The sequence below is a fragment of the Myodes glareolus genome, chromosome X, assembly GCF_982192425.1.
Source record: "Myodes glareolus chromosome X, mMyoGla1.1, whole genome shotgun sequence".
Classification (NCBI taxonomy): domain Eukaryota; kingdom Metazoa; phylum Chordata; class Mammalia; order Rodentia; family Cricetidae; genus Myodes; species Myodes glareolus.
This window is the reverse complement of record NC_142053.1, coordinates 81443582-81468640: the sequence shown is the minus strand read 5'-3', so window position 1 is coordinate 81468640 and position 25059 is coordinate 81443582. Positions and strand designations below refer to the sequence as shown.

Genomic DNA, 25059 nt, shown 5'->3' with positions numbered 1-25059 from the left:
ACAAAGATGTAAAAATTAGCTTAAAAAGAGTGTGTACTTGTTCTAAAACTGGAAAATACTGTGAACGTTTTCATAGGTCATTGGTGGAAAGACTTGCACAAAACACACTTCCAGGTGTCTGAAAGGACCTTGAGGGTTTCCTTGCTGTCAATGCCTTCCTTCAGCAGTACATAAGATGTGTATTGAAAATATCCTTGGAACTAGCATCTAAACCAGTCAATCAGTGTTGGCTCAGTGTCTTAGTCACTGTTAACTGCCTTGAAGAAACACCAAAACCAAGGAAACTCTTACAGAGGAAAGCATTTACTTGGGGGCTTTCTCACAGTTTCAGAGTTTTAGTCCACAGTGGGGAACAATGCAGGCAGGCATGGTACTGGATAAGTAGTTGAAAGCTGCACCCTAATCTGTAGGCAGAAAGAGAGAGAGAGAGAGAGAGAGAGAGAGAGAGAGAGAGAGAGAGAGAGAGGCAAGACTGAACCTAGCATGGGCTTTTGAAATCCCAAAGCCCATCCCCAGTGACACACTTCCTCCAACAAGACCACACCAGTGGTCTCTAGCATTGCCCTATGACCTAATCCTTCTCAAATAGTGCCACTCCCTGATGGTTCAACATTCAATTAAATGTGCCTATGGGGGCATTCTTAGTCAAACCACCACACTAGGCTACACTGCAATATATCACTAGGAATTTTTGTACTGTACTTCAATTTTAATTTAATTTAATTTGTTTTTCTCAAAACAGGGTTTCTCTGTGTAGCCCTAGATGTCCTGGTACTCACTCTGTAGACCAGGGTGGCCTCAAACTCAGAGTTTCACTTGCCTCTGCTTCCAGAGTGCTGGGATTAAAGGCATGTGTCACCACCACCCAGCTATTATTTTTGAGATTATAATATAACCACAAACATTACTTCCTTCCATTTTCTTCCACTTATCCCTCTCATATACTCCTCCCTTCTCTCCTACAAATCTATGGCCTCTTTTGTTTCCTTTAGTAATTGTTATTGTATGCATATATGTATACCTTCACACATACATTCTGCTAAATGGAACCTGCTCAGGCCATATACCATTACTTGTATATAGGTCTCCAGGGCTATGCACTAGGCACTGGACCCTCATTTTATTATAGCTGCGCCTTTGCGTAAGAGTCAAGCATTACAGACATTTACAGTTGCACAACAATTTTACAGAGGTTCCCGTACAGTCAGAAAAAATATATAAATACAGAAGCATTCAGATACACAAACACAGTAGAGAGTGAAATCATGGATCCTTAACAGAAATGTAGACTCTGACAATTATGACAGAAGCATAGCCAATGTTTGTTAAATTCAAGAGAATTGAAATGAAGAAGGTACTGCTTCCTATATTGACTTAAATCAACTCTCTTTATAAAAAACAGTAAAGATACCTCTATAGGGAAACTTAGTTCTTGTTTTAAGGTGTCTTTGAAATAAAAGTTTTGTGTCATGTTGAAGCACACTTAGAAAGACCAAAGACATTTAAAATCTTCTCTAGTGAGAGCATACAAATTAGGGATAAGTGCATGTTAGCATTATAATGAGAAGACAGGAGCTAAAGAAGTATTTGTCCTGGAAGCTGTAAAAGGAGGGCCCGCTTGTTCATCCTGGCCACCTGGCTTGCTCAGCCCTGAAATAACCACACAGAAATTGTATTAATTAAATCACTGCTTGGCCCATTAGCTTTAATTTCTTATGTTCTATTCTAATTTCTTAAGAATATCTTAAGCTAATTCTTACATATTAATTTAACCCATTTCTAGTAATCTGTATACCGCCACATGGCAGTGGCTTACCGGGAAAGATTTGGCATGTCTGTCTCTGGTGACTCCATGGTGTCTCTCTCCTCCTCTGCCTCTATTCCTCCCAGCATTCAGTTCTGTCTTCCCCTCCTTCCTAAGTTCTGCCCTATCCACTAGGCCAAGGCAGTTTCTTTGTTCATTAACCAATGAAAGCAACACACAAACAGAAGGACCTCCTACACCATTTCCCCTTTTCTGTTTAAACAAAAAGGAAGGCTTTAACTTTAACATAGTAAAATTGCATATAACAAAATAGTTATCAAGCAAGAATTAGAGTTACAATACTTATATCTACACTGTCTTTTATCATAATTAATGAAAAATATAACTATAAATTTTTAACTCCATCAAAGACTGCAGAAGGCTATGATATTACCCAAGTAAACAGGAAGTACATTGTAAGCAACTTCCAAAACTCTAGAATTGACAGAGACATTTCGCTGCCTGGACAGTCACCCCAAGTTTTTCTGTACCATTGGGTCATCCATCTTTGGCCTTTAGGCTCATAGTATCCAAAAGACTTTTCCGTGAAGCAGGAAATTTCAAAGACAGTTCCACCTATATTGGCAGTTTTCAGTCATTTTCTTCTGTGTCCTGCAGAACATCTCACAGATTCTTTCATGAAGCTGGAACCCTGAAGGACCATCTCACCTTTAGGCAAGTTCAGCAGTCATCTCTCTGTGGGCACTGCATGTCCAGTGAAGCAGTCCAGGCAAGAGTGGTTTCTTGCCCAAATGGCTAAGGAGCCTCTTCGATGCCCATCTTCATCTTGAAGTAGATTGGTGCTGCCAAGAGCAGATGTGTCTCATTGTCATGAAAAGTCCTAAGTTCTTAAAACATTTAAAATGCCATATTCTGAAGGTCTCTGAAAGATTTGAAAAATACCTATCTAACTGAAATATATCTCTATACATCTAGAAAATCTAACTAACATGACTACAAGCTTGACTGTTATAGATGATTATCTTTTAACCTGTATTTCTTTTTTTTTTAGTAAATTTTATTAAATTATAAAAGTTTCCATTTCCGCCCCCCCTCCCAACACCCTCCCACTCCCCCCACTCCCCCCCTCCTTCCCCTCCGTCCCCCAGGGCAGTCAGGGTTTCCTGCCCTGTGGGAAGCTGCAGCTCCCTCCCCCTCCCTCCAGGTCCAGGAAGGCGAGCGTCCAAACAGACTGGATCCCCAAAATCCAGCATATGCAGAAAAAACAGGTCCCAGTGTCATAGTCAATGGCTTTTCAGAAAGACCCCGGGCCAGCCACAGTCAGAGAATCCGGCCAAATTCCGAGAATCTGGCTAGATCACGTCCTCGTTCAGTCCCAGTCCAACTGGCCCTGGTAAATTCTCATCAGATCCGTTCCCTTGTATCAGTGGGTGATAGCATCCCTCGCAGTACTGATTTCGTCTTTCATGTTCCTCCTCCTTCCGCTCCCCCTCCGGACCTCGGGGGGCTCAATCCGTTGCTCCAATGTGGGCCTCCGACTGCATAGCCGTCCTTCGCCAGCCGAAGGATCTATGGTGATAAGCAAAATATACATCAGTATGGTCATGGGCCACGGCCGATTCAGGCACCCTCTCCTCTGTCCAGAGAGCAATCTGGGGGATTTCTCCTTGGACCTGGGATCCCATATATAATCAAGTCTCCTGTAAACCCTAAAATGGCTCCCTTAGTTGAAATATATTGTTCCCTGATCCCATATTCATCCTACCTCCCTCCCTCCCCCCCCATCCCCGGCCACCAAGCTTTCCCTGTTCCTCCCCTACTCCCTTCTCTCTAGCCCTCTCCCCCTCCATCGACCCTCCCACCCCCCCATGCACCCGAGGTTACCTGGGACTCTTGTCTATTTCCTACCTCCTGGAGGATAGCTAAATAATCTTCATCAGGTTCATCTTCTTATTTAGCTTCTCTAGGATCACGAATAATAGGCTCAAAGACCTTTAATTATGGTTAGAATCCACTTATGAGTGAATACATACCGTGTTCCTCTTTTTGGGTCTGGCTTACCTCACTCAGTAAAGCATTTTCTATTTCCATCCATTTGCATGCAAAATTCAAGATGTCATTGTTTTTAACTGCCGAGTAAAACTCTAATGTATATATGTTCCACACCTTTTTTAACCATTCTTCTATTGAGGGGCACCTAGGTTGTTTCCATGTTCTGGCTATTACAAATAGTGCAGCTATGAACATAGTTGAACAAATGCTTTTGTAGTATGTTAGGGAATCTTTAGGGTATATTCCCAAGAGTGGTATTGCTGGGTCCTGAGGGAGGTTGACTCCCAGTTTCCTGAGAAACCGCCACACTGATTTCCACAGTGGCTGCACGAGTTTGCATTCCCACCAACAATGGATGAGTGTTCCCCTCATTCCACATCCTCTCCAGCATAGGCTATCATTGGTGTTTTTGAGTTTAGCTATTCTGACAGGTGTAAGATGGTATCTCAAAGTGGTTTTAATTTGCATTTCCCTGATCGCTAAGGAGGTTGAGCATGACCTTAAGTGTCTTCTGGCCATTCGAAGTTCATCTGTTGTGAATTCTCTGTTAAGTTCAGTACCCCATTTTTTAATTGGGTTAATTAGAGTTTTAGTGCCTAGTTTCTTGAGTTCTTTGTATATTTTGGAGATCAGACCTTTGTCTGATGAGGGGTTGGTGAAGATCTTCTCCCAGTCAGAAGGCAGCCTTTTTGTCCTACTGACAGTGTCCTTTGCTTTACAGAAGCTTCCCAGTTTCAGTAGATCCCATTTATTCATTGTTTCTCTTATTGTCTGTGCTGCTGGGGTCCTACTTAGGAAGAGGCCTCCTGTGCCTAAATCTTGTAGACTACTTCCCACTTTCTCTTCTATCAGGTTCAAAGTGGACGGATTAATGTTGATGTCTTTAATCCATTTGGACTTGATTTTTGTGCATGGTTGATAGATATGGATCTACTTTCATTTTTTTACAGGTTGACATCCAGTTATGCCAGCACCATTTGTTAAAGATGCTTTCCTTCTTCCATTGTATACCTTTAGCTCTCTTGTCGAAAATTAGGTGTTCATAAGATTGTGGGTTAATATCTGGGTCTTCTATTCGATTCCATAGGTCGACTTCTCTGTTCTTATGCCAATACCAAGCTGTTTTCAATACTGTAGCTCTATAATAGAGTTTGAAGTCAGGGATGGTAATGCCTCCAGAAGTTCTTTTATTGTATCAGATTGTTTTGGCTATCCTGGGTTTTTTGTTTTGCCATATAAACTTGATCATTGTTCTCTCAAGGTCTGTGAAGAAGTTTGATGGGATTTTGATGGGGATTGCATTGAATCTATAGATTGCTTTTGGTAGAATTGCCATTTTTACTATGTTGATTCTCCCAATCCAAGAGCAGGGGAGGTCTTTCCATTTTCTGGTATCCTCCTCAATTTCTTTCTTCAAAGACTTAAAGTTTTTGTCAAATAGGTCTTTCACTTCCTTGGTTAGAGTAACCCCAAGATATTTTATGCTATTTGTGGCTATCATGAAAGGTGATGCTTCTCTGATTTCCCTCTCTGCTTCTTTATCCTTTGTGTATAGGAGGGCCACTGATTTTTGGGAGTTGATCTTGTATCCTGCCACGTTACTAAAGGTGTTTATCAGCTGTAGGAGTTCTTTGGTAGAGTTTTTGGGGTCGCTTATGTACACTATCATATCGTCAGCAAATAATGAAAGTTTAACTTCATCCTTTCCAATTCGAATCCCCGTGATCCCCTTATGTTGTCTTATTGCTATTGCTAGAACTTCAAGCACTATATTGAAGAGGTATGGAGAGAGTGGACAGCCTTGTTGCGTTCCTGATTTTAGTGGAAAGGCTTTGAGTTTCTCTCCATTCAGTTTGATGTTAGCTGTCGGCTTGGTGTATATTGCTTTTATTATATTTAGGTATGATCCTTGTATCCCCAGTCTCTCCAACACCTTTATCATAAATGGGTGTTGAATTTTGTCAAATGCTTTTTCAGCATCTAGTGAGATGATCATATGGTTTTTTTCTTTCAGTTTATTTATATGATGGATTACATTGATAGATTTGCGTATGTTGAACCAGCCCTGCATCTCTGGAATGAAGCCGACTTGATCATAATGGATAATTTTTCTAATGTGCTCTTGGATTCGGTTTGCCAGTATTTTATTGAGAATTTTCGCGTCGATGTTCATGAGTGAGATTGGCCTGTAATTCTCTTTCTTGGTTGTGTCTTTGTGTGGTTTTGGTATTAGGGTAACTGTAGCTTCATAAAAGGAGTTAGGCAGTGACTCTTCTGTTTCTATATTGTGGAATACGTTAAGGAGTATAGGTATTAGCTCTTCCTGGAAGTTCTGGTAGAATTCTGCATTGAAACCATCTGGTCCTGGGCTTTTTTTGGTAGGGAGATGTTTGATAACAGCTTCTAACTCTTCGCGACTAACAGGTCTATTTCGATTGTTCACCTGTTCTTGGTTCAACTTTGGTATATGGTACTTATCTAAAAAAATGTCCATTTCTTTTACATTTTCCAACTTTGTGGCATATAAACTTTCGTAGTAAGATCTAATGATTCTCTGAATTTCCTCTGTGTCTGTGGTTATGTCCCCCTTTTCATTTCTGATCTTATTAATTTGCATGTTCTCTCTCTGCCGTTTGATTAACTTGGATAGGGGTTTGTCAATCTTGTTGATTTTCTCCAAGAACCAGCTTTTTGATTCATTGATTCTTTGGATTGTTTTCTCTGTTTCTATTTTGTTGATTTCAGCCCTCAGTTTGATTATTTCCAGTCTTCTAGACCTCCTGGGTGAATCAGCTTCTTTTTTTTCTAGATCTTTCAAGTGTGCTGTTAAGTCTCCAATGTGTGCTTTCTCTGCTTTCTTTAATTGGGCACTTAGTGCTATGAACTTTCCTCTTAGCACTGCTTTCATAGTGTCCCATAGGTTTGAGTATGTTGTGTCTTTGTTTTCATTAAATTCAAGGAAGAGATTAATTTCTTTCTTTATTTCTTCCTTGACCCAGGGGTGATTTAGTAGTTGACTGTTCAGTTTCCATGAGTTTGTTGGCTTCCTGGGGGGAGCATTGTTGTTGAATTCTAATTTTAGTCCATGGTGATCTGACAAGACACAGGTAGTTACTAATATTTTTCTTTATCTGTGGAAGTTTTCTTTGTTACCGAGTATGTGGTCAATTTTCGAGAAGGTTCCATGAGCTGCAGAGAAAAAGGTATATTCTTTCCTATTTGGGTGGAGTGTTCTATAGATGTCTGTTAAGTCCATTTGATTCAATACCTCCAATAGGTCTCTCAATTCTCTGTTTGGTTTCTGTCTGATTGACCTGTCCATTGGTGAGAGAGGAGTGTTGAAGTCTCCTACTTTTAGTGTGTGTGGTTTGATGACCGCCTTGAGTTCTAGAAGAGTTTCTTTTACATATGTGGGTGCCTTTATATTAGGAGCATAGATATTCAGGATTGAGACTTCCTCCTGATGAATTGTTCCAGTTATGAGTATGAAATGTCCATCTCCATTTCTTCTGATTGATTTTAGTTTGAAGTCGATTTTGTTAGATATTAGAATGGCCACGCCCGCTTGTTTCTTAGGTCCATTTGCTTGGAAAACCTTTTCCCAACCCTTTACTCTGAGTAAGTGTCTGTCTTTGTGGTTGAGGTGTGTTTCTTGTAAACAGCAGAATGTTGGATCCTGTTTTCGTATCCAATCTCTAAGTCTGTGCCTCTTTATAGGTGAATTGAGTCCATTGATATTAAGTGATATTAATGACCAGTGGTTGTTGACTCCGGTCATTTTTTTTTTAAGTAGTAGAGTGTATGTGTCTTTCTTCTTTGATTTGTGCTTGTGAATGGTCGCTAGATGTTCGAGTTATTGTAGATCGTGTTGGGAATGTTGGATTCCTTCGGTAGTGATTTTCCTTCTAATATTCTCTGTAAGGCTGGATTAGTAGCTACGTATTATTTAAATTTGTTTTTATCCTGGAATATTTTGTTTTCTCCGTTGATAGTGAACAATAGCTTGGCTGGATATAGTAGTCTGGGTTTGCATCCATGGTCTCTTAGTTTCTGTAGTACCTCTATCCAGGATCTTCTGGCTTTCATGGTTTCCATAGAGAAATCCGGTGTAAGCCTGATAGGTTTACCTTTATAAGTTACTTGACCTTTTTCCTTTGCAGCTCTTAAAATTTTTTCTTTAATATTTATGTTTTGTGTTTTGATTATTATATGGCGCGGGGATGTTTTTTTCTGATCCAATCTATTCGGTGTTCTGTATGCTTCTTGAACCTTCATAGGAATATCGTTCTTTAGGTTGGGAAAGTTTTCTTCTATAATTTTGTTGAATATATTTTCTGGGCCTTTGATCTGCAGTTCTTCTCCTTCTTCAATCCCTATTATTCTTAGATTTGGTTTTTTTATTGTGTCCCAGATTTCCTGAATGTTTTGTGAAGAGAATTTGTTGGATTTGCCGTTTTCTCTGACCAGAGCATTTATTTTCTCTATGGTATCTTCAGAATCTGAGATTCGTTCTTCTATCTCTTGTATTCTATTGGTTATGCTTGATTCTGTAGTCTCCGCTCGTTTACCTAGGTTTTCCATATCCAGCCGGTTCTCGTTTTGTGTTTTCTTCATTGCCTCCATTTCAGTTTTCAATTCTTGGACTGTTTCCTTTACTTGTTTGATTGTTTTTTCTTGGTTTCTCAGGGTATCACTCACGGATTTACTTATTTCTTCAAACTTTTTGTTATATTTCTCATCCATTTCTATACTCATTTCTTCAAACTTTTTGTTATACTTCTCGACCAGTTCCTTAAGGGAGTTATTCATATCCTGTTTAAGGGACTCTATTGCTTTCATAATGGCACTTTTTTCCACTTCATCTGGGTTAGAGTGTTCAAATCCTTCTGTTGTAGGGTCATTGGGATCTGATATTTTCATGTTGTTTTTCAGATTGTTGGAGGAGGTCTTGCCTTGGCGTCTGCCCATCTCTTCGATCAAATGCTCTCTATTGGAACTTCTGGTATCGGGTCAGGTTCCCTTGTTGGGCAGGGAGTTCACTGATAGAATGCCTACCTTTCCCCAAGCAGGGTATTGAACCACAGGCACTGCCTCTTTCCGGGATGCCCCTATAGAGCAGGCCCAGTGTGCAAGGCAGCTGAGCTGGGGAAATTTTATGGGCTCAGTGGGAGGGGAGAAATATAGAAATTTGTACCTGGATGGAAGCTGGGATGGCAGGTGGGAGAGCCTAGCAGGGTGGAAACAGCACTGCAGGCTGACCTGGGAGTCTATGGGGTCCGGGAGAGTCCTAGCTCCCCCTCGCTGGGCCCACGGGGGCCCAAATCAACTCACCACTCCGAAGGCCCTCTGGATGGAAGCTGGGATGGCTGGCGGGGAAGCTAGCAGGGTGGAGCCAGCAGAGCAGGCTGACCTGGGAGTCTATGGGGTCGGGGAGAGTCCTAGCTCCCCCTCGCTGGGCCCGCGGGGACCCGAATCAACTCACCACTCCGAAGGCCCTCTGGGTAGAAGCTGGGATGGCTGGCGGGGAAGCTAGCAGGGTGGAGCCAGCAGAGCAGGCTGACCTGGGAGTCTATGGGGTCGGGGAGAGTCCTAGCTCCCCCTCGCTGGGCCCACGGGGACCCGAATCAACTCACCACTCCGAAGGCCCTTTGGATAGAAGCTGGGATGGCTGGCGGGGAAGCTAGCAGGGTGGAGCCAGCAGAGCAGGCTGACCTGGGAGTCTATGGGGTCGGGGAGAGTCCTAGCTCCCCCTCGCTGGGCCCGTGGGGACCCGAATCAACTCACCACTCCGAAGGCCCTCTGGATAGAAGCTGGGATGGCTGGCGGGGAAGCTAGCAGGGTGGAGCCAGCAGAGCAGGCTGACCTGGGAGTCTATGGGGTCGGGGAGAGTCCTAGCTCCCCCTCGCTGGGCCCGCGGGGACCCGAATCCTAACCTGTATTTCTTAATTATACATTACATTTTTTAAATGAGCTGCACAAGCACAATACCTTAATCAAGATCAGAAATACATATACATATAACAGAATTGACCTTAAATTTGTGTCAATAAACCAAGATCTATACTGATGTAAATTATTCATATCTATATTATGTCCCCCTTTAAATGTAAAAGAACATTTATAAACAATATTTGGGAATATGGGTGTAGTTTTGTTTATACTTCTTCCTGCTGGTTGGGGGCACTGTTAATCAGGTCTTTCTTGGTGTATCCTGTGTGCTAGGTTCATCTCAGTCAGCAGTCGGGCAAAGAAATTTTTTGAGGTTGTTTATGACAACCTTTCAGGAGTGGTGTGGGACAGTGGTCTGTATTCTGCCAATTATATTTTAAATAAACGCTGATTGGTCAGTAGCCAGGCAGGAAATATAGGCAGGACAACCAGACAGAAAGTAAAAGCAGGTCAGGAGAATTCTGGGAAGAAGGAAGTCCTAGTCTGCAGTCCTGACCCAGCCACAGAAGAAGCAAGATGTGACTGCCTCGCTGAATAAGGTACCAAACCACGTGGCTAACATAGATGAGAATAATGGGCTAATATAGGATATAAGAATTAATAAGAAGCCTGAGCTAATGGGACAATCAGTTTCTAACTAATGTAGACCTCTGTGTGATTTCTTTGGGATTTAATGACTGTGGGAACTGAGCAGGACACAAAACTCAGTCAACAGGAAGCAATGCGGTTTTAGATTATATGTCCCCTTGAGTCCAATCCAGTACCAGGATGGTGCCTGTGTAACTTGGTACCGATGAAGTTTGGTGGAAGGCCAATTGTCACTGGTGGAGGAGTTGGGGTGGGTCATAGAACCAGTGGATTCTGGATGAGGCAAAGAAAATAGATTAGTTTTTGGAACAACAATGCAAGGCTGTGGAAGTTTGGACAGGTTTTTCAGTTGCTACTTGAGCAACAAAAGTCAAAGGGACACTGCCTCAGGAGTCCTTCAAGAACCTCAGCCCCAGTGCCTCCTTGAGGACAGAACTGACCTGGTATTTGCTTCTTTCACTGGACCGACTACTTCATCTTGTGGACAAATACCACTCAAGATATTAGTATTTAAAGGTAACCGTTAGAAGGTCAGAAAAGGATTTGACAAGAACAATGCAATTCTGGTTTCTAAATCAAATAACTCCTAAGGAACCTTAATCCTAGGAAAACAAAGTGAAAGCAATGTTGGAGAGATTCAACAAGACTGCAGCTTAATTCTACATGAATTTTCACAAGCTGTGAGTCAGATGCATCACTAATATGTAGAGACACCCGAAGGGTCTCAGATGTGCATCATGATTGAGGCCAACACGATGAGAGCTTCCGCTGGCTCTTGGGAAACTCCCTTTGTGTGAATTGCTTTTATACAATGTGAGTAGAAGGTCATTGTAGTCTTGAATAACTTCACAACGAAGGAGACTGTGGGAGACTGGTTTGGGTTTTTTAGCTTTCATAAGTGAACAGCTATGAGCAATTGTGTCGAGGTGACAATAAAGATACATGGCTTCATTTCTCTTAGGTAAATACCTAGAAAGAGAATGGTTGGTTCATGTGGTAGGTGTGTGGTTAATTTTAAAGACGCTACCAAACATTTTCTGTGGTTGAACCATTTGACACCCCACCAACTTCATAAGGGAATTTTGAGTCATGCTCAACCTGGAATGTTATTGCTGCTTTAACGGACACTTACATAAAGTGCACTTTGCCATACACATACCTAAAAGTCCATGTATCTTCTTTAGTGACATGTCTCTTCAAATAAATTGCTCACTCTTTTTTTTTAATGGATTGCTAGCTTTCATATGATTGAGTCATGAGAATTCTGGACATATTCTAACTGTAATTCCTTTATGAAATATATGAACCAAAAATCATTTCTCTCTATGTGCCTTACTTTTCATTGCCTTAACAAGATCTCTAAAAGGCACTTTTAAACTTCAACAAAGTATAATTTTTGACTTTTTATGTGAGATATTTCCTCTGGCTTTTTTGGAGTCACTCTTTAGTAGGGTGAAAGAAGTGTTTCAGTTGCACAGTGGGTAGTTTTGAGATTTTTATTCATTTTTTTGTGTGCATGAGTTTTGTGCCCAAATGTGTGTCTGTGTATCACTTATATGCAGTGTCTGTGGAGGCCAGAAGAAGGAGCTGATTCACTGGAACTAGATCCACTGGGACTGGCTGTAAGCAACCACGTGGGTGCTGAAAATTGAACCTGGGTCCTGTTAACAGCAGCCAGTGGTCTTAGCTACTGAGCTGCTACTCTAGCAATACTGAATATTTGATTCATATACACAGGTTGAGTTCTTCCCTTTTCCTTTCCTGCCACCAATATACCCCTCCTTGCTTACTTTCAAATTCACAACAGTGTTTCATTATTTGTTTTTACACATGCGTGCGCGCGCATGCGCGCGCGCGCACACACACACACACACACACACACACACACACACACACACACACTCCTAAATATACCCTGCACAGGTTATACAGTGTTACTTGTTTGTGAACTTCTGCAGACGCACATACTGGTATCTGACACTGTCCATTTGATTTTCCTTTTTGATTTGTCCATTGGCTGTATGACACTGACTGATAATACCAAGCTCACCCACAAAGCTATGATCCAAGAGCAAGAGAGGAGGGGGATGGATGAGGCTACGCACCCGGTACTTAAATACAGTTGCTTAGGAAAGGCTTTGCCTCCCAACCACACACTAGTGTGAATGCAGTTCACCCCTTACAAACAACTGCAAGAGCAAAGTTTATAGGGTCCCACTATAAAAATGCTACGTGTATAGAACATGGAAATTTTAGTTTTTCTGTGATTTGATCATCATAAAGTACATACATATGACAAATTATTACATTGTATGCCATAAGACTATATTGTTATTATAAATCCATTTCAAAAGGTCTAAAAAAACTGGAAAGAACATGAAGCCTGTTGTAGCAACGTGTACATGTACGGTACTGTAAACCACAAAGAAATAAGAACAAGAAAGCTTAATATAAAGGGATGAAGAAGGAGTGGATTCAGGGAATGGACACAAGATAGGAAAGGGGATATAAAGATAATTATTTTTCTAGTCCCAATTCTGTCATAGTGTCTTAGTTAGGGTTTATATTGCTGTGATAAAACACCATGACCATAAGCAACTCAGGGAGGAAATGGTTTATTCACTTCCATTTCCACATCTTCAGTCCATGTTCAGTAAAAATTAGGGCAAGAACATAAACAGGGAAGAAAACTGGAGACAGGAGCTGATACAGAGGTCATTGGGGAGTCCTGTTTACTAGCTTACTTCCTATGGTTTTCTCAGCCTGCCTTCTTATACTGCCCAGGACCATCAGCCCACGGATGGCACTGTCCATAATAAGCTGGGCCCTCCCACATTAACCATCAATCAAGGAACTGCATCACAGGCAAAACCAATGGGGATATTCTCCATTGAGGTTCCCTGTTAAAAAGTGACTTTCAATTGTGTCAAGTTAACATAAAACTAGCCAGTGCACATGAATTTGTGTGTGTGTGTGTGTGTGTGTGTGTGTGTGTATGTGAGTAAGTGGATAATATATATTTGCTACTGAAAGTATTAGATGTAATATCATGCTTCACAGCTTTCCTCATTAAGTTGTATAGGCCTTGGGGTTGGTTTATTTTCGTATGTGGTGTTTTGTATTTGGAAGTATTTTTATAGTAACGGTTTATTTTTTTTTAAAATGGAAAGGGATGGAATCAATGGTTGTCTCAATTCAAACATGGAATGCTGATGAAATATCCCACTCAGTCAGTGAATTGTAAGGGTCTCATAGGTTATTATTCCTTTCAGCACTAATTTTGTATGGTGGTTGTCCTATTCTAAACTCAATCAGATTGTATTTCGTGTGATCACTTGGTTAATGACCTCTTGACTATTCCTTCTGACCTCCTGCAATGGGTCTTCTAGAACACTATATTCTCCAGACTAGTACCCAGTTTCTCCTCTTACATTTAGGCTTTATGGGCTTGTGAGAAGATGATTCTGTCATACCATGTTTGGGTTCATGGCAGCTGAACATGGTTTGATGAACACAGACTGCAGTTGTGCTAAACTTCAGTAGTTTCAAGAAATCTGCTACTTCTGGAGTAAATGACCTTTTAACCTTAGGCAAGCCTGCTAAGCTGCAGAGATACAGCACCTATTTCTTAAGAGCAGGACTCAAAGTTCAGAGGAAAGCTAACACTACAAAGGGGTGACGTGGGATTTCCTCTGTATGCCGTGAATACCATTGGTTAGTAAAGAAACTGTCTTGGGCCTGGCAGGGCAGAATAGAGGTAGGCGGGGAAAACTAAACTGAATGCTGGGTGAAATAAGGCAGAGTCAGGGAACGCCATGGAGCTACCAGAGAGGAAAGATGCGAGCTGTCAGCTGGAACCTTGCTGGTAGGCCACGAGCCTCGTGGTAAAATATAAAATAAGGGAAATGGGTTAAATTAAGATTTACGAGCTAGCCCCATAAGAAGCTAGAGGTAATAGGACAAGCAGTCATTTAAATGATATAGTTTCTGAGTGATTATTTTGGTTCTGGGCAGCTGGGAACAAACAAGCAGCCTACTACAACAAAGGAGGAAATGCCTGGATGAACTGTATTTGCTGGGTAGCCACAAGGCCATCCCGGACTCCACTGCATGCTGATCTCAAATACAAAGAAACCCTTTTAACCAAAAGGGTTTCTGAAAAGGTTAAGTACAAAGGCTCTCGGAGCTGAGATATTAATAGATCCAAACAAGTCCTCTGACACTAGAATATCCCTCATTTAGGTTGTTTCAGCCTCTTTAATCCAGGAAAACCTGTTTCAGAACTGGAGTACATCCATAATTGAGCTTTTCCATGATCCACAAGTCCTATTTCTGGGACAAACATGGGGACATTAATTCCAAAATAGTCTTCCAACCAAAATAGTCTTTCAATCACACAGTGATCTAGCTTCCCCAGACTTTTTCAAGGATACCATCTCTACATAATGAACAGGGCCATGGTAATTAAGTTGCCACCCAGGATCATTTGGCCTTTGCTACCTTGGTAGTCCATTGGTTCCTTTGTAATGCCCAGCGAATTTTAACCTTAATTTTTACAGAGCCTCAAATTACATGCATTTCTATGGAACCATCTGAATCGAAACAAGACATGATTTTTGCACCATGTAATTAAAAGCCGTGTCAGTAAGAGTATATAACAATACCTGTTATGGATTGGACATAATGCCCGCCTTCCTCCCCAAAAGCTCCTGTATTGAGAGGCTAGTGCCCAGAGGTGTTGCTATGTGAAGAGGTTTTAAAAGTTTTGGGAGAGATCTAGCTGAAGGAACCAGGTTACTGGGGTGGGTCATTGGAGAGACACGATTGTTGTATGGAGAGGGCCCCTTGTTTTCCCTTCTGTCCGGCTAGCTTACACCCAAAATAACCACATATAAACTATTAATTTAAACACTGCCTGGCCCATTAGCTTTAACTTCTTATTGGCTAACTCTTACATCTTGATTTAGTCCATTTCTATTAATCTATGTATCGCCTTGTGGCTGTGCCTTACCGGCAAGATTCTAACCAGTGTCCCTCTGAAGTGGAGGATCCATGGCTTCTCCTGACTCTGCTTTCCTTCCTCCCAGCATTCAGTTCTGTTTTCTCTGCCTACCTAAGTTCCACCCTATCAACTAGGCTAAGGCAGTTCCTTTATTCATTAACCAATGAAAGAAACACAAGAACAGAAGAACCTGCTAAACAATTTCCCCTTTTCTGTTTAAACAAAAAGGAAGGCTTTAACTTTAACATAGTAAAATTACATATAACAAAACAGGTATCAAAAAAGAATTACAGTTACAATATTTATATCTACTTTATCCTTTATCATAACTGAGGAGAACTATAACTATAACTATCTATCTATTCTTCAACTCTGTCAAAGACTTCAGAAGGATATAATATTACCTAAGTAAACTGGAAGTGCATTGTAAGCAACTTCCAAAAATCTAGAAATGACAGAGACTTCTTGCTGCCTGGACAGTCACCTAAAGTTCTTCAGTACCATTGGGGCATCCATCTTCAGCCTACAGGCCCATAGTATCCAGAAGACTTTTCCATGAAGCAGGAAATTTCAAAGCCAATTTAGTCACTTTCTTCTGTATCCTGCAGAATGTCTCGCAGAACCCTAAAAGATTATCTCACCAAGTTCAGCAGTCATTTTCTATGGGTACTGCATGTCCAGTCCAGCAGTTCAGGATAGAGCAGTTTCTTGCCCAAATGGCTAAGGAGCCTCTTTGATGCCCATCTTCCTCTTGACGCCATTGGTGCTGCCAGGAGTAGACAAGTCTCACCGTCATGAAATGTCCTAAATTATTAAGACATTTAAATGCCATATTCTGAAGGTCTCTGAAAGAGTTGAAGAATACTTATCTAACTGAAATATGTCTCTATACATCTAGAAAATCTAACTAACATGATACAAGCTTGACTATTATAGATGATTATCAATTAACAACTTATATGTCTTAATTACACATTACATTTTTTTAAATGAACTACACAATCACAATACCTCAACCAAGAGAAGAAATATACATATAACAAGATTGACCTTAAATTTATATCAATAAAACAAGATCCATACTAATGCAAATTATTCATATCTATATCATATATCCCTTTAAATGTAAATGAACATTTATAAACAATATTTGGGAATATGGGTGTAGCTTTATCCATACTGCTTCATGCTGATTGGGGGAACTGTTAATCAGGTCTTTCATGGTGTATCCTGTGTGCTAGGTTCATCTCAGTCAGCAGTTGAACAAAGTAAGTTTTTGAGGGTGTTTATGGCAGCCTTTCAGGAAACCTTGGTCCATGAAACTATATTTGCCTGGAGGCATCCACAGTTTCTCATCTTCTGTGAAAACAAAAGAAGAACCTCTTTTCCAAAGCAACTTATCCTTAGACTCAAATTTGGAAGTCATGATTCCTTTATAATATACTTGCTGGTTTAGCTTAGCAGCCCATACCATGAAATGTTTCTCTGTACTTAGCTCCTTCACGTCAAAAAATTCAGTAATATACAGAAACACAATAATATACAGAATCCAGACTCTTTGTGAATTTTCCCTTTTTACATGGCTTATTTTTCTTTACTCCTTTTAATTTATCACTATCTGTATTCTGTCTCTTTAAAGACTTTACCCTTTTTTAAAGCATTAACTTTATTTTATGCTCTTTATACTCTTTTTTTTTTCTCTCTCAAACCTATATACATTTATACAACACTGAGACCTATTTTTAGGTCTTTTATGTCTGAATCTGTCCTTATTGCATTGTCTGTAATTCTCTACTGTCTTGAAGAGCTTTTAAAATGCTAAGCATCTTGGTTGCAGCTGCTCTGGATGTTGGCTCTGCCTCTCTCCAATTTTAAAATAGTGGAAACACCACCAGTGTTAGCTCTGGGGCTGCCAGGCAGGAGCCACACTCAGCAGTCCAACCCTGAGAATAAGCATGCAGCACACAAACCCCTTTTATCCGAGTTACAGTCAAATCTGCCATGCTGAACACTGCACAGCCTGGAAACATTTCTGTGTATGGCAGCAGAAATCCACCATGCTCTCTTGCTTGTGCATGCCTTGTAGATCTGATCCTGCTCCCTGCCCAGGCAGGGAACGCTGAGCCACAGGCATTGTCTCTGCCACTTTCCTCCCAACACTAGTGGGCACAGAAACACCCGGGCCCACAAATGTCATTTAAATGCTTCATAGCTGGAGTTCACGCTTGTGGCACAACCCAGGAAGCTGCTGTTATAAAACCGTGCGGCTGTTTTTCTGCTGCAGCTGCTGAGTCAGGAAACTCTTTCTTAAAGGAGCTATGGCACGCCGCCATCAAACAGCAAAATGCTGTGTTAAACTCTCTCTCTATATTTTTTTCTTCTAAAATTCCTTTTTAAGCCCTCTCAGGTTTTACATAGAGTTAGTTGACCACGTTGAAGCACCAACTGTTGTATGGAGAGGGCCCCTTGTTTGTTCCTGCTGTCCAGCTACCTTACACCCGAAATAACCACAGGGAAACTGTATTCATTTAAACACTGCCTGGCCCATTAGCTCTAACTTCTTATTGGCTAACTTTTACATGTTGATTTAGCCCATTTCTATTAATCTATGTATTTCCATGTGGCTGTGGCTGTGGCTTACTGGCAAGATTCTAATCGGTATCCATCTGAGGTGGAGGATCTATGGCTTCTCCTGATTCTGCTTTCCTTCCTCCCAGCATTCGGTTCTGTTTTCTCTGCCTACCTAAGTTCTGCCCTGTCAACTAGGCCAAGGCAGTTCCTTTATTCATTAACCAATGAAAGCCACACATGAACAGAAGAACCTCCTGCACTACATGATCCTTGGTCCCCTTTCTCTCATATTGTCACTACTTCCTGTCTTCCACTAGATATTGTTTCCTCTGCCTCCTAATCCTGCTGTCACAATCCTGTGCTTTACCATGGACCTAGAAACACAGCCAACCATGATCAATTGAGCCTTTTGAAACTGTGAGTCAGAGGAAATCCTTCCTCGGGTAATAAAAGTATTCATTTTTAATTAATTAATTAAAAGTAAGGTCGTTGTAAACAGAAGTAACAGACCACTTCAGTGTACACAATCATCACCACGACTCTCTGGGACTTTGTGATGATCAGAGGCCCCTGAAAGTGGCATTGATAACATCTGGCATCCATGTCCTGACTCACAATGTAAGTTTTGATAAATAAAAGAGACCCTGCTAAATACTGGGCAAGCCAAACAAACCTCAGTTGGATTTCTTAGATTCTCAAAATTTGAACCTCGAGTGGAGACATTTTTGGGCTCCATGCCATGGAGTCTCACTGGTGCCCTAGCATCCTAGGATCTGACTACTCCAGTTTGTATTCTCTTTCAGGGCTAGCCTGATCCACAAAGGAATGACATCTGTACCCAGTACACATAGGAGACTGGGATACCTGACCCTACTTGGAACAGAGCAACATCTGACAGTATTTTTCCAGAAGCAGGTGTTACTATTCTAAAACCCTCACCAGTTATGATGGGCTTAAAGGCTATCTGTTGTCAAGTCCTTTCTGCCAGGAAGTATAGTTTTGTATATATACTGTATATTGTTTATAGACTAAAGTCTAGTACCATGCATGTCTTGCAGAGAGGTAGAAAAGACCCCAAGGTGGCTCTGATACTAATATTTTATAATAGCATAACTGATGCTACTTATTTACCACCCTCAGTCCTAAATCTGGGCTGCCTCTGAGCCAAGAAGATAGAAGGTGCCTATCACTACAGGTAGACACCGAATACACAGAGAACTCTCTAAAATCTTGAAAACATTGCTGTGGGGATTGTCAGCTAGCACTGGCCTGGTTGTACCCACTGACTTATGGGCACATAAGTATCTAGGGCCTGGTTTTGTGGCTAATTGCTAGCCCACCTATACAATACTGCACCCACAGTATCCCTACCTGCAGTGTACAGATATTCCTCTACACTATCACACACAGGGCGCATTGTACTATCAGGCTGAACAGCCATCAGGCCAAACAAGACATAATGTGGTCCTGTGTTTGTAGTCCTCCTCTGACCCATCTTCATATTAGTTTTCATGACTGACCTTTTGAACTTAACAATCTCCTGGATCTGGCTCCAGAGCTAGACTAGCCTTCAAAGCCCATTGTCACATCCAGCCAACCCATCAATCCCAAAGGATGACTATGACTCAGACAACACCCACATACCAGGCTCCTGGGTCACAGTCGTCTTCTCCCCTGTTCTCCACATCACAAGTAGTAAAGCACGCCTCACATGGTTTACATACATACTCCCACCTTAGGACTACAAACCCCATTAATATTAGGGCTCCATCTTGTCCCTGGGACCTCCTGTGGAGAAGCTACTGCTTAGGGGTAGCCCTGTGCTAATCAACATGTACACAACACTATAGCTACATCTCCTAATGTCAGACCTCTTGTCTGCTCTGGTGATCATGCCACCTTCTTTGCCGTGAGTATGGATCAGGCACCATATAATTGCACATGGCTGTTTGGTTTCTCATGCTTACATGCTGTAACATACTTCTCTTCCCCACATATGAAAGGAATCCGAGCAATACAATATTTGAACTGTAACTGGCTGATTTGCCCTGCCTCTGACAACTCATGTCCCATATCCCACCTTGCTAGCTCCCCCCGCGATCTGCTAACCCAGATTTCCTGCCTCCCTTTTCCAAGACTGTAATGTGCTGCAAGAGACTGATAGCTCCTTCAGCACTATTCAAAACCTCTCGGGGTTTTCCTGTCTCGAATGTTTTCCCAGCATTTGCCATATTCAGCGGCTAACCTCATGCTGAGTGTGCCTGGTGAGCAGTAAATATTCATATCATGTAACCTAGTGCTAGATGAAGTGTGTGAATTATCTTGATTTTCTTAAACATCTTCTAGGACAGGGAATCAGAGACCTGGCAGCTGGCCAGAATATCCCCTCTGCAGTAGGGTGGAATATATTCACCTGTAAATTGGATAGCAGTTAGAAACAGGGAAGTATTATGGATCTGCATGATGTTGATGAATCTTAAAATCATTATACTGAGAAAAAGAAGTCAGGTAAAAGAACATCTAATGGTTCAATAAGTAAACGGGTACAGAATGGGCAAAACTAATCTATGCTGATACAAAGAAGAAAGGTAGCTATGCCTGGGGAAAGCAGTGAGTACTGATTAGAAAGGAACATGGGGGATTCTGGGAGTGATTTAAGTTATCTCTGTTCTGATCTGTGCTTTAGCTACAAGCTCCAGTGCATTTTGCAATAATCAGCTACCTGTAGACTTCCCACCTGCACTTGTGCGTTTTACAGGACGTAACTGACGCTTCAATTTGAATCATCTCAGCACAAAACTACCCTCACACAGGTCTGTCTGCAAGTTTTATTTCTGACTTTATATTTCCACTCAAATCCTCAATCTCTCCCTCTTTCTTGATTTTATTTTGTTTCTGTTTTGATGTTGTTAGTTGGATTTAAGACTTTGCACTTGGTAATCGTGTGTTCCTAAAATTAATTGCCGAATTTAAAAGATTTAGAATTCTATTCATAATGGTCATTTTATGTTGGGGCTTATTAGAGCCATACTATGCCATCACCTCTGGACAATGCATCGGTTAACAATCCTCAATATTTCAAGCTTCCCAGAAGAAAAAGGTGGAGAACATATCAATGGAAGATTTTCTAGTAGGTGGGAGAGCAATGTGCATAAACCTGTTGTTATGTCATGGTGGAAGAGAGAAGAAATGAGGGAAACATGCATAAATACGAATGATCTAGAGATACACTAATTAAAGCCAGGTATTTGTGTACATGCCTGCAACCCCAGCATGATAGGCAGTGGTAGACGATCACAGTAAGTAGAGGCCAGCCTGGTCTACACAGTGAGTTCCCCATGTCAGACCTAGTCCCATTCCCCAAAGGTAGAATGCCTAGTCTAGGATTGATTTGCTGCTTCGGGATAAATACGTCAACAATCTTCACAAATCCAGACCTAAAGCAATGTAGATGTGTAATTTGGTAAGTTTAGATAATACTTGCACTAAGACTCAAAAATATCAGTGCATACTTCAATGCTCACCCTAAGAGATCAGAGTGTGTCCCTTTAGCCTGACCTTTGTGTACTTACACTAACTAATGTACTTTCACACACAACAGTTGTCATCTGATACTTGCTCTTTTTTGTTACTGAAGCGATATAAAATTGTTCCAGGAAACTGTTTTTGAGACAGGGTCACATCTAACCCAGGCTGGCCTGGAAATCACTGTGGAAAAGATTCTGGCTTTGTACTACTCCTGATTCTCCTGCAAGTCCCTCTCATTTGTTGATATTACAGATGTCTGCCACAATGATCACTACTCCACATTGGTAACCAAATAATATATTTTCATGTCAATGTATATATACATGTATGTATATATGAATATATATTTTCTTCATCTCTCTCAATATATATGCTTAGATCTTTTAATTGGTATGTGGTGTTTAAGCACAATGGAAATGTTTAAAAACATTCTTCTCCCAGCCGGAGAGACGGCTCAGGGGGCAGAGCGCCCGACCGCTCTGCCCAAGGACCCGAGTTTGATTCCTGGCCCGGCACTGCATGTAGTTCTGTGACCGTCAGTCAGTGCCCCCGGTGGCCTGCAGAACGACCCACACACAACCTCCCACCATCCACTGTAGATCCACATAGAGTAGTAGGCAAAAAAAAAGAAAAAAAAGAAAAAAACATTCTTATCATGAACATTTTATTTTACTAATTATTTTCACTTTACCAGTTATTACAGATAACATGGCAATAGCAATTCTCCTTCATATCTCCAATTATGGGACTGTTTCTCTGGGATAACTGTTGTACACTGGGCAGACACTGTACAGGTCAACAGCTCACTGATTTTCACCTAAATAATACTTATTCAGGATTTTGAAATTGCCTCCTACAAGTCTTCCTCTCCACACAGAAAAAGCACACACTAAAAAGTCTTTGCTGCTGCTCTGAGATTCAAGTCTGCCTGGACATCCTGTATTTTTTTTCTGGCAACCAGAGCCAGGATGCCCGTCTGCATGTGAACACCTTTGGTGAGTGCTTATTCCCTGAAAACATCAGTAAATGTCGTGAACTCATTTCCAGTCTTCTATCACATTTGATGGCCATCCATGTACTTGTGCTGGCCAATATGTCGGGTCACACCTGTCTCTGTTTCCACCTGCTTGTCTCACTGGGTTTGACCACTTAAAAAATAGTCATCACTACTTCAATTTCTGACTGAGGACACATTGGTGACATGTTTTTGTTTTGGTTGTTGTTGTTTTTGCCTCTTGAATTTCTAGAGCACGCAAACATGGGCTGTATGTGGCAATGGTGTGGGGTTGGAGTGCCTAAGTCTCAGCAACAGCACATAGAGTGATGCATAGAGCAAGACCGACCTGGGACTCCATCCCTTCCCTATGAGCATGGCTAGCATGTGGGTCATTGTATGCTGGCTCTTCTGCAATTGCAAGTGCGTTGGCCTTGGCCTTTTGCCTGTTCTTGGACTGCAGAACAGAGTCTCATCTGGTTGTGGACAGAGGTAAGCAGCAGACATCTTGCTGGGGTGATGGTTGATTTTATCAGGGGTGAAGTATCAAGAAGGCACAGTTTTGCAGTGGAGGTGGCCGGGCTCCAGTCCAGAACATAGGTGAAACCCGTCAAGTGTCCTGTGTTTAGTGACCAAGGCAGAGAAGACCGTGTACTGCTGGCAGAATTTTAATGAGTGCACAGTCAGAGGTTCCCGCATGTTCCCTTGGCTTGCTTTCTTCTTCTTCTCTTTCTTGTTTTTAACATTAAAAGCCACCCAAAGAGAAACGATGTGAATCATTGATAATGAAACACCTTTGAGTGGAATTTAAAATGCATGTCCAAATAAAACTTCACAGGGTTTTGTTTAGTGGAAAATTTTTCTGTTAATGACTATCTTGCGGGTGAGGGTCCAATCTGGAGGCAGAGACAATGCTGTTATGTGGAATATAAGATTGCCTGAGCAGTCAAGAGAGTGAAAAAGCACTTTTAAGAGTTCAAACGTCATGGCTACAAAAGAGTAGTACCTACCTGTAGGATGAGAAAGGACAGAGGTTGAAGGAGTAGGAGAAGGCACTCCCTCCCTCCCTGGCTGCAATCATTCCTCTTAGAGCCCACATGGATGTGGAAAGATCTTTTCGTCCCAGGGTGGAGAAACTTGCCAGAGAATAAGGGTCTGTGTGACTCTATAGATAAGACCACCATTGCAGAGTTGGGGAGCATGGTGGTCCACGAAGGGGTGAGTCCCCCAGGGGCAGTGTGGTGGTTTGATTTCGGCCCCCATAGACTCATGTGTTTGAATGTTTGGCCTATAGGAAATGGCACTATTAGGAGGTGTGGCCTTGTTGGAGGAGGAGTGGCCTTGTTGGAGGAAGTGTGTCACTGTGGGGGTGGGCTTAGAGGTCTCATATGCTCAAACTACACCTAGTGAGTAATGTAGCCTCCTTCTGCTGCTGTAGATCAAGATGTAGAATTCTCAGCTCTTTCTCAGAGCACCATGTCTACCTGCATGCCCCACCATGGCCTACCATGATGATAATGAACTAAGCCTCTGAAACTGTAAGTCAACCCCAATCAAATGTTTTCCTTTGAAGAGTTGCCTTGGTCATGGTGTCTTTCACGGCAATAGAAACCCTAACTAAGACAGGCAATCATGGGAACGCGAGCAAGGCCTGAGGGGCAGCTGGAGCTTATCTGTGCTGACCTCTGACCTCCCGACAGTGAACATGCTAACCTGGATGCTGGAATGGAAGGGAAGCACATCCCTGCTGGGACTTGCCGGAGCACTCCAGTGCTTGACACCTACAGCACCTAGCGCTTGCTTAGCTGGCCCAGGAGAAAGGGTAACAGTTACCAGCTCCTCTGCCACCAGGCCAGACAAAGGAAAACTGATTTGGGACCTGGACAAACAATAGATAGGAAATGAACACAAGGGACATCAGAAACCCACAACCTACTGCATTTAGTTCAAAGGCACTAGACTCCCTCTGGTTAAAGACAACAGCAGAAATTTCATTAGACAACAAAGTATCACAGTCCTAGTCAGAGTCAAAAGAAAGAGGAAAGTGGTACAGGAACTGCAGCATGCAATGAACACCCACTGAGAGCGAATTCAGTAAAAGGCAGTTGTTGTTCATATGGCTTTATAGCAGATCAGTCAAAAGTAGGAGACAACCAGGCTTCTGACATGTCAAAAATAATTGGAACACACAGTGGGGAAAATATCCAACTCAGAGCAACAGTAAAACAAAAAGGGGCATTGACAAAAATCAGAAAAATGCAATAGGTGTTCAAGGCAACTTATAAAAATAACTGAAGTAGCCTGAATAGAAGCCAGAATCAATGGCAGGATGTACGCTTTTGTGGTTGATAATCTCACACTTTCCAGATGCTAATTGTCCTTGGTGCTGAGCTCTACATACCAGGCTATCCTAGTGCAAATCAAGCCATGCGTGTCTTAATATTGGCAAATTTTTGTCCATGATATCCATATAGAGGACAAGATTTTTCAAAAGATTTGAAACCATAGAATAATGAGGGGAAATCACTTTACTCAGACGATAAAACTGATGCTCAAATCTCCATAACAGGAGGAGCAGCAATGAAATGCCAGCAGTGGGAGAAATTTGAA

General features: G+C 41.7%; 1 protein-coding gene across 1 annotated transcript in view; it reads left to right on the top strand.

The window, feature by feature from the left end:
• LOC125398777 (doublesex- and mab-3-related transcription factor C1-like) overlaps positions 1-25059 on the top strand; it is a 66682-nt gene that overhangs the window by 9599 nt on the left and 32024 nt on the right. The window lies entirely within an intron of this gene.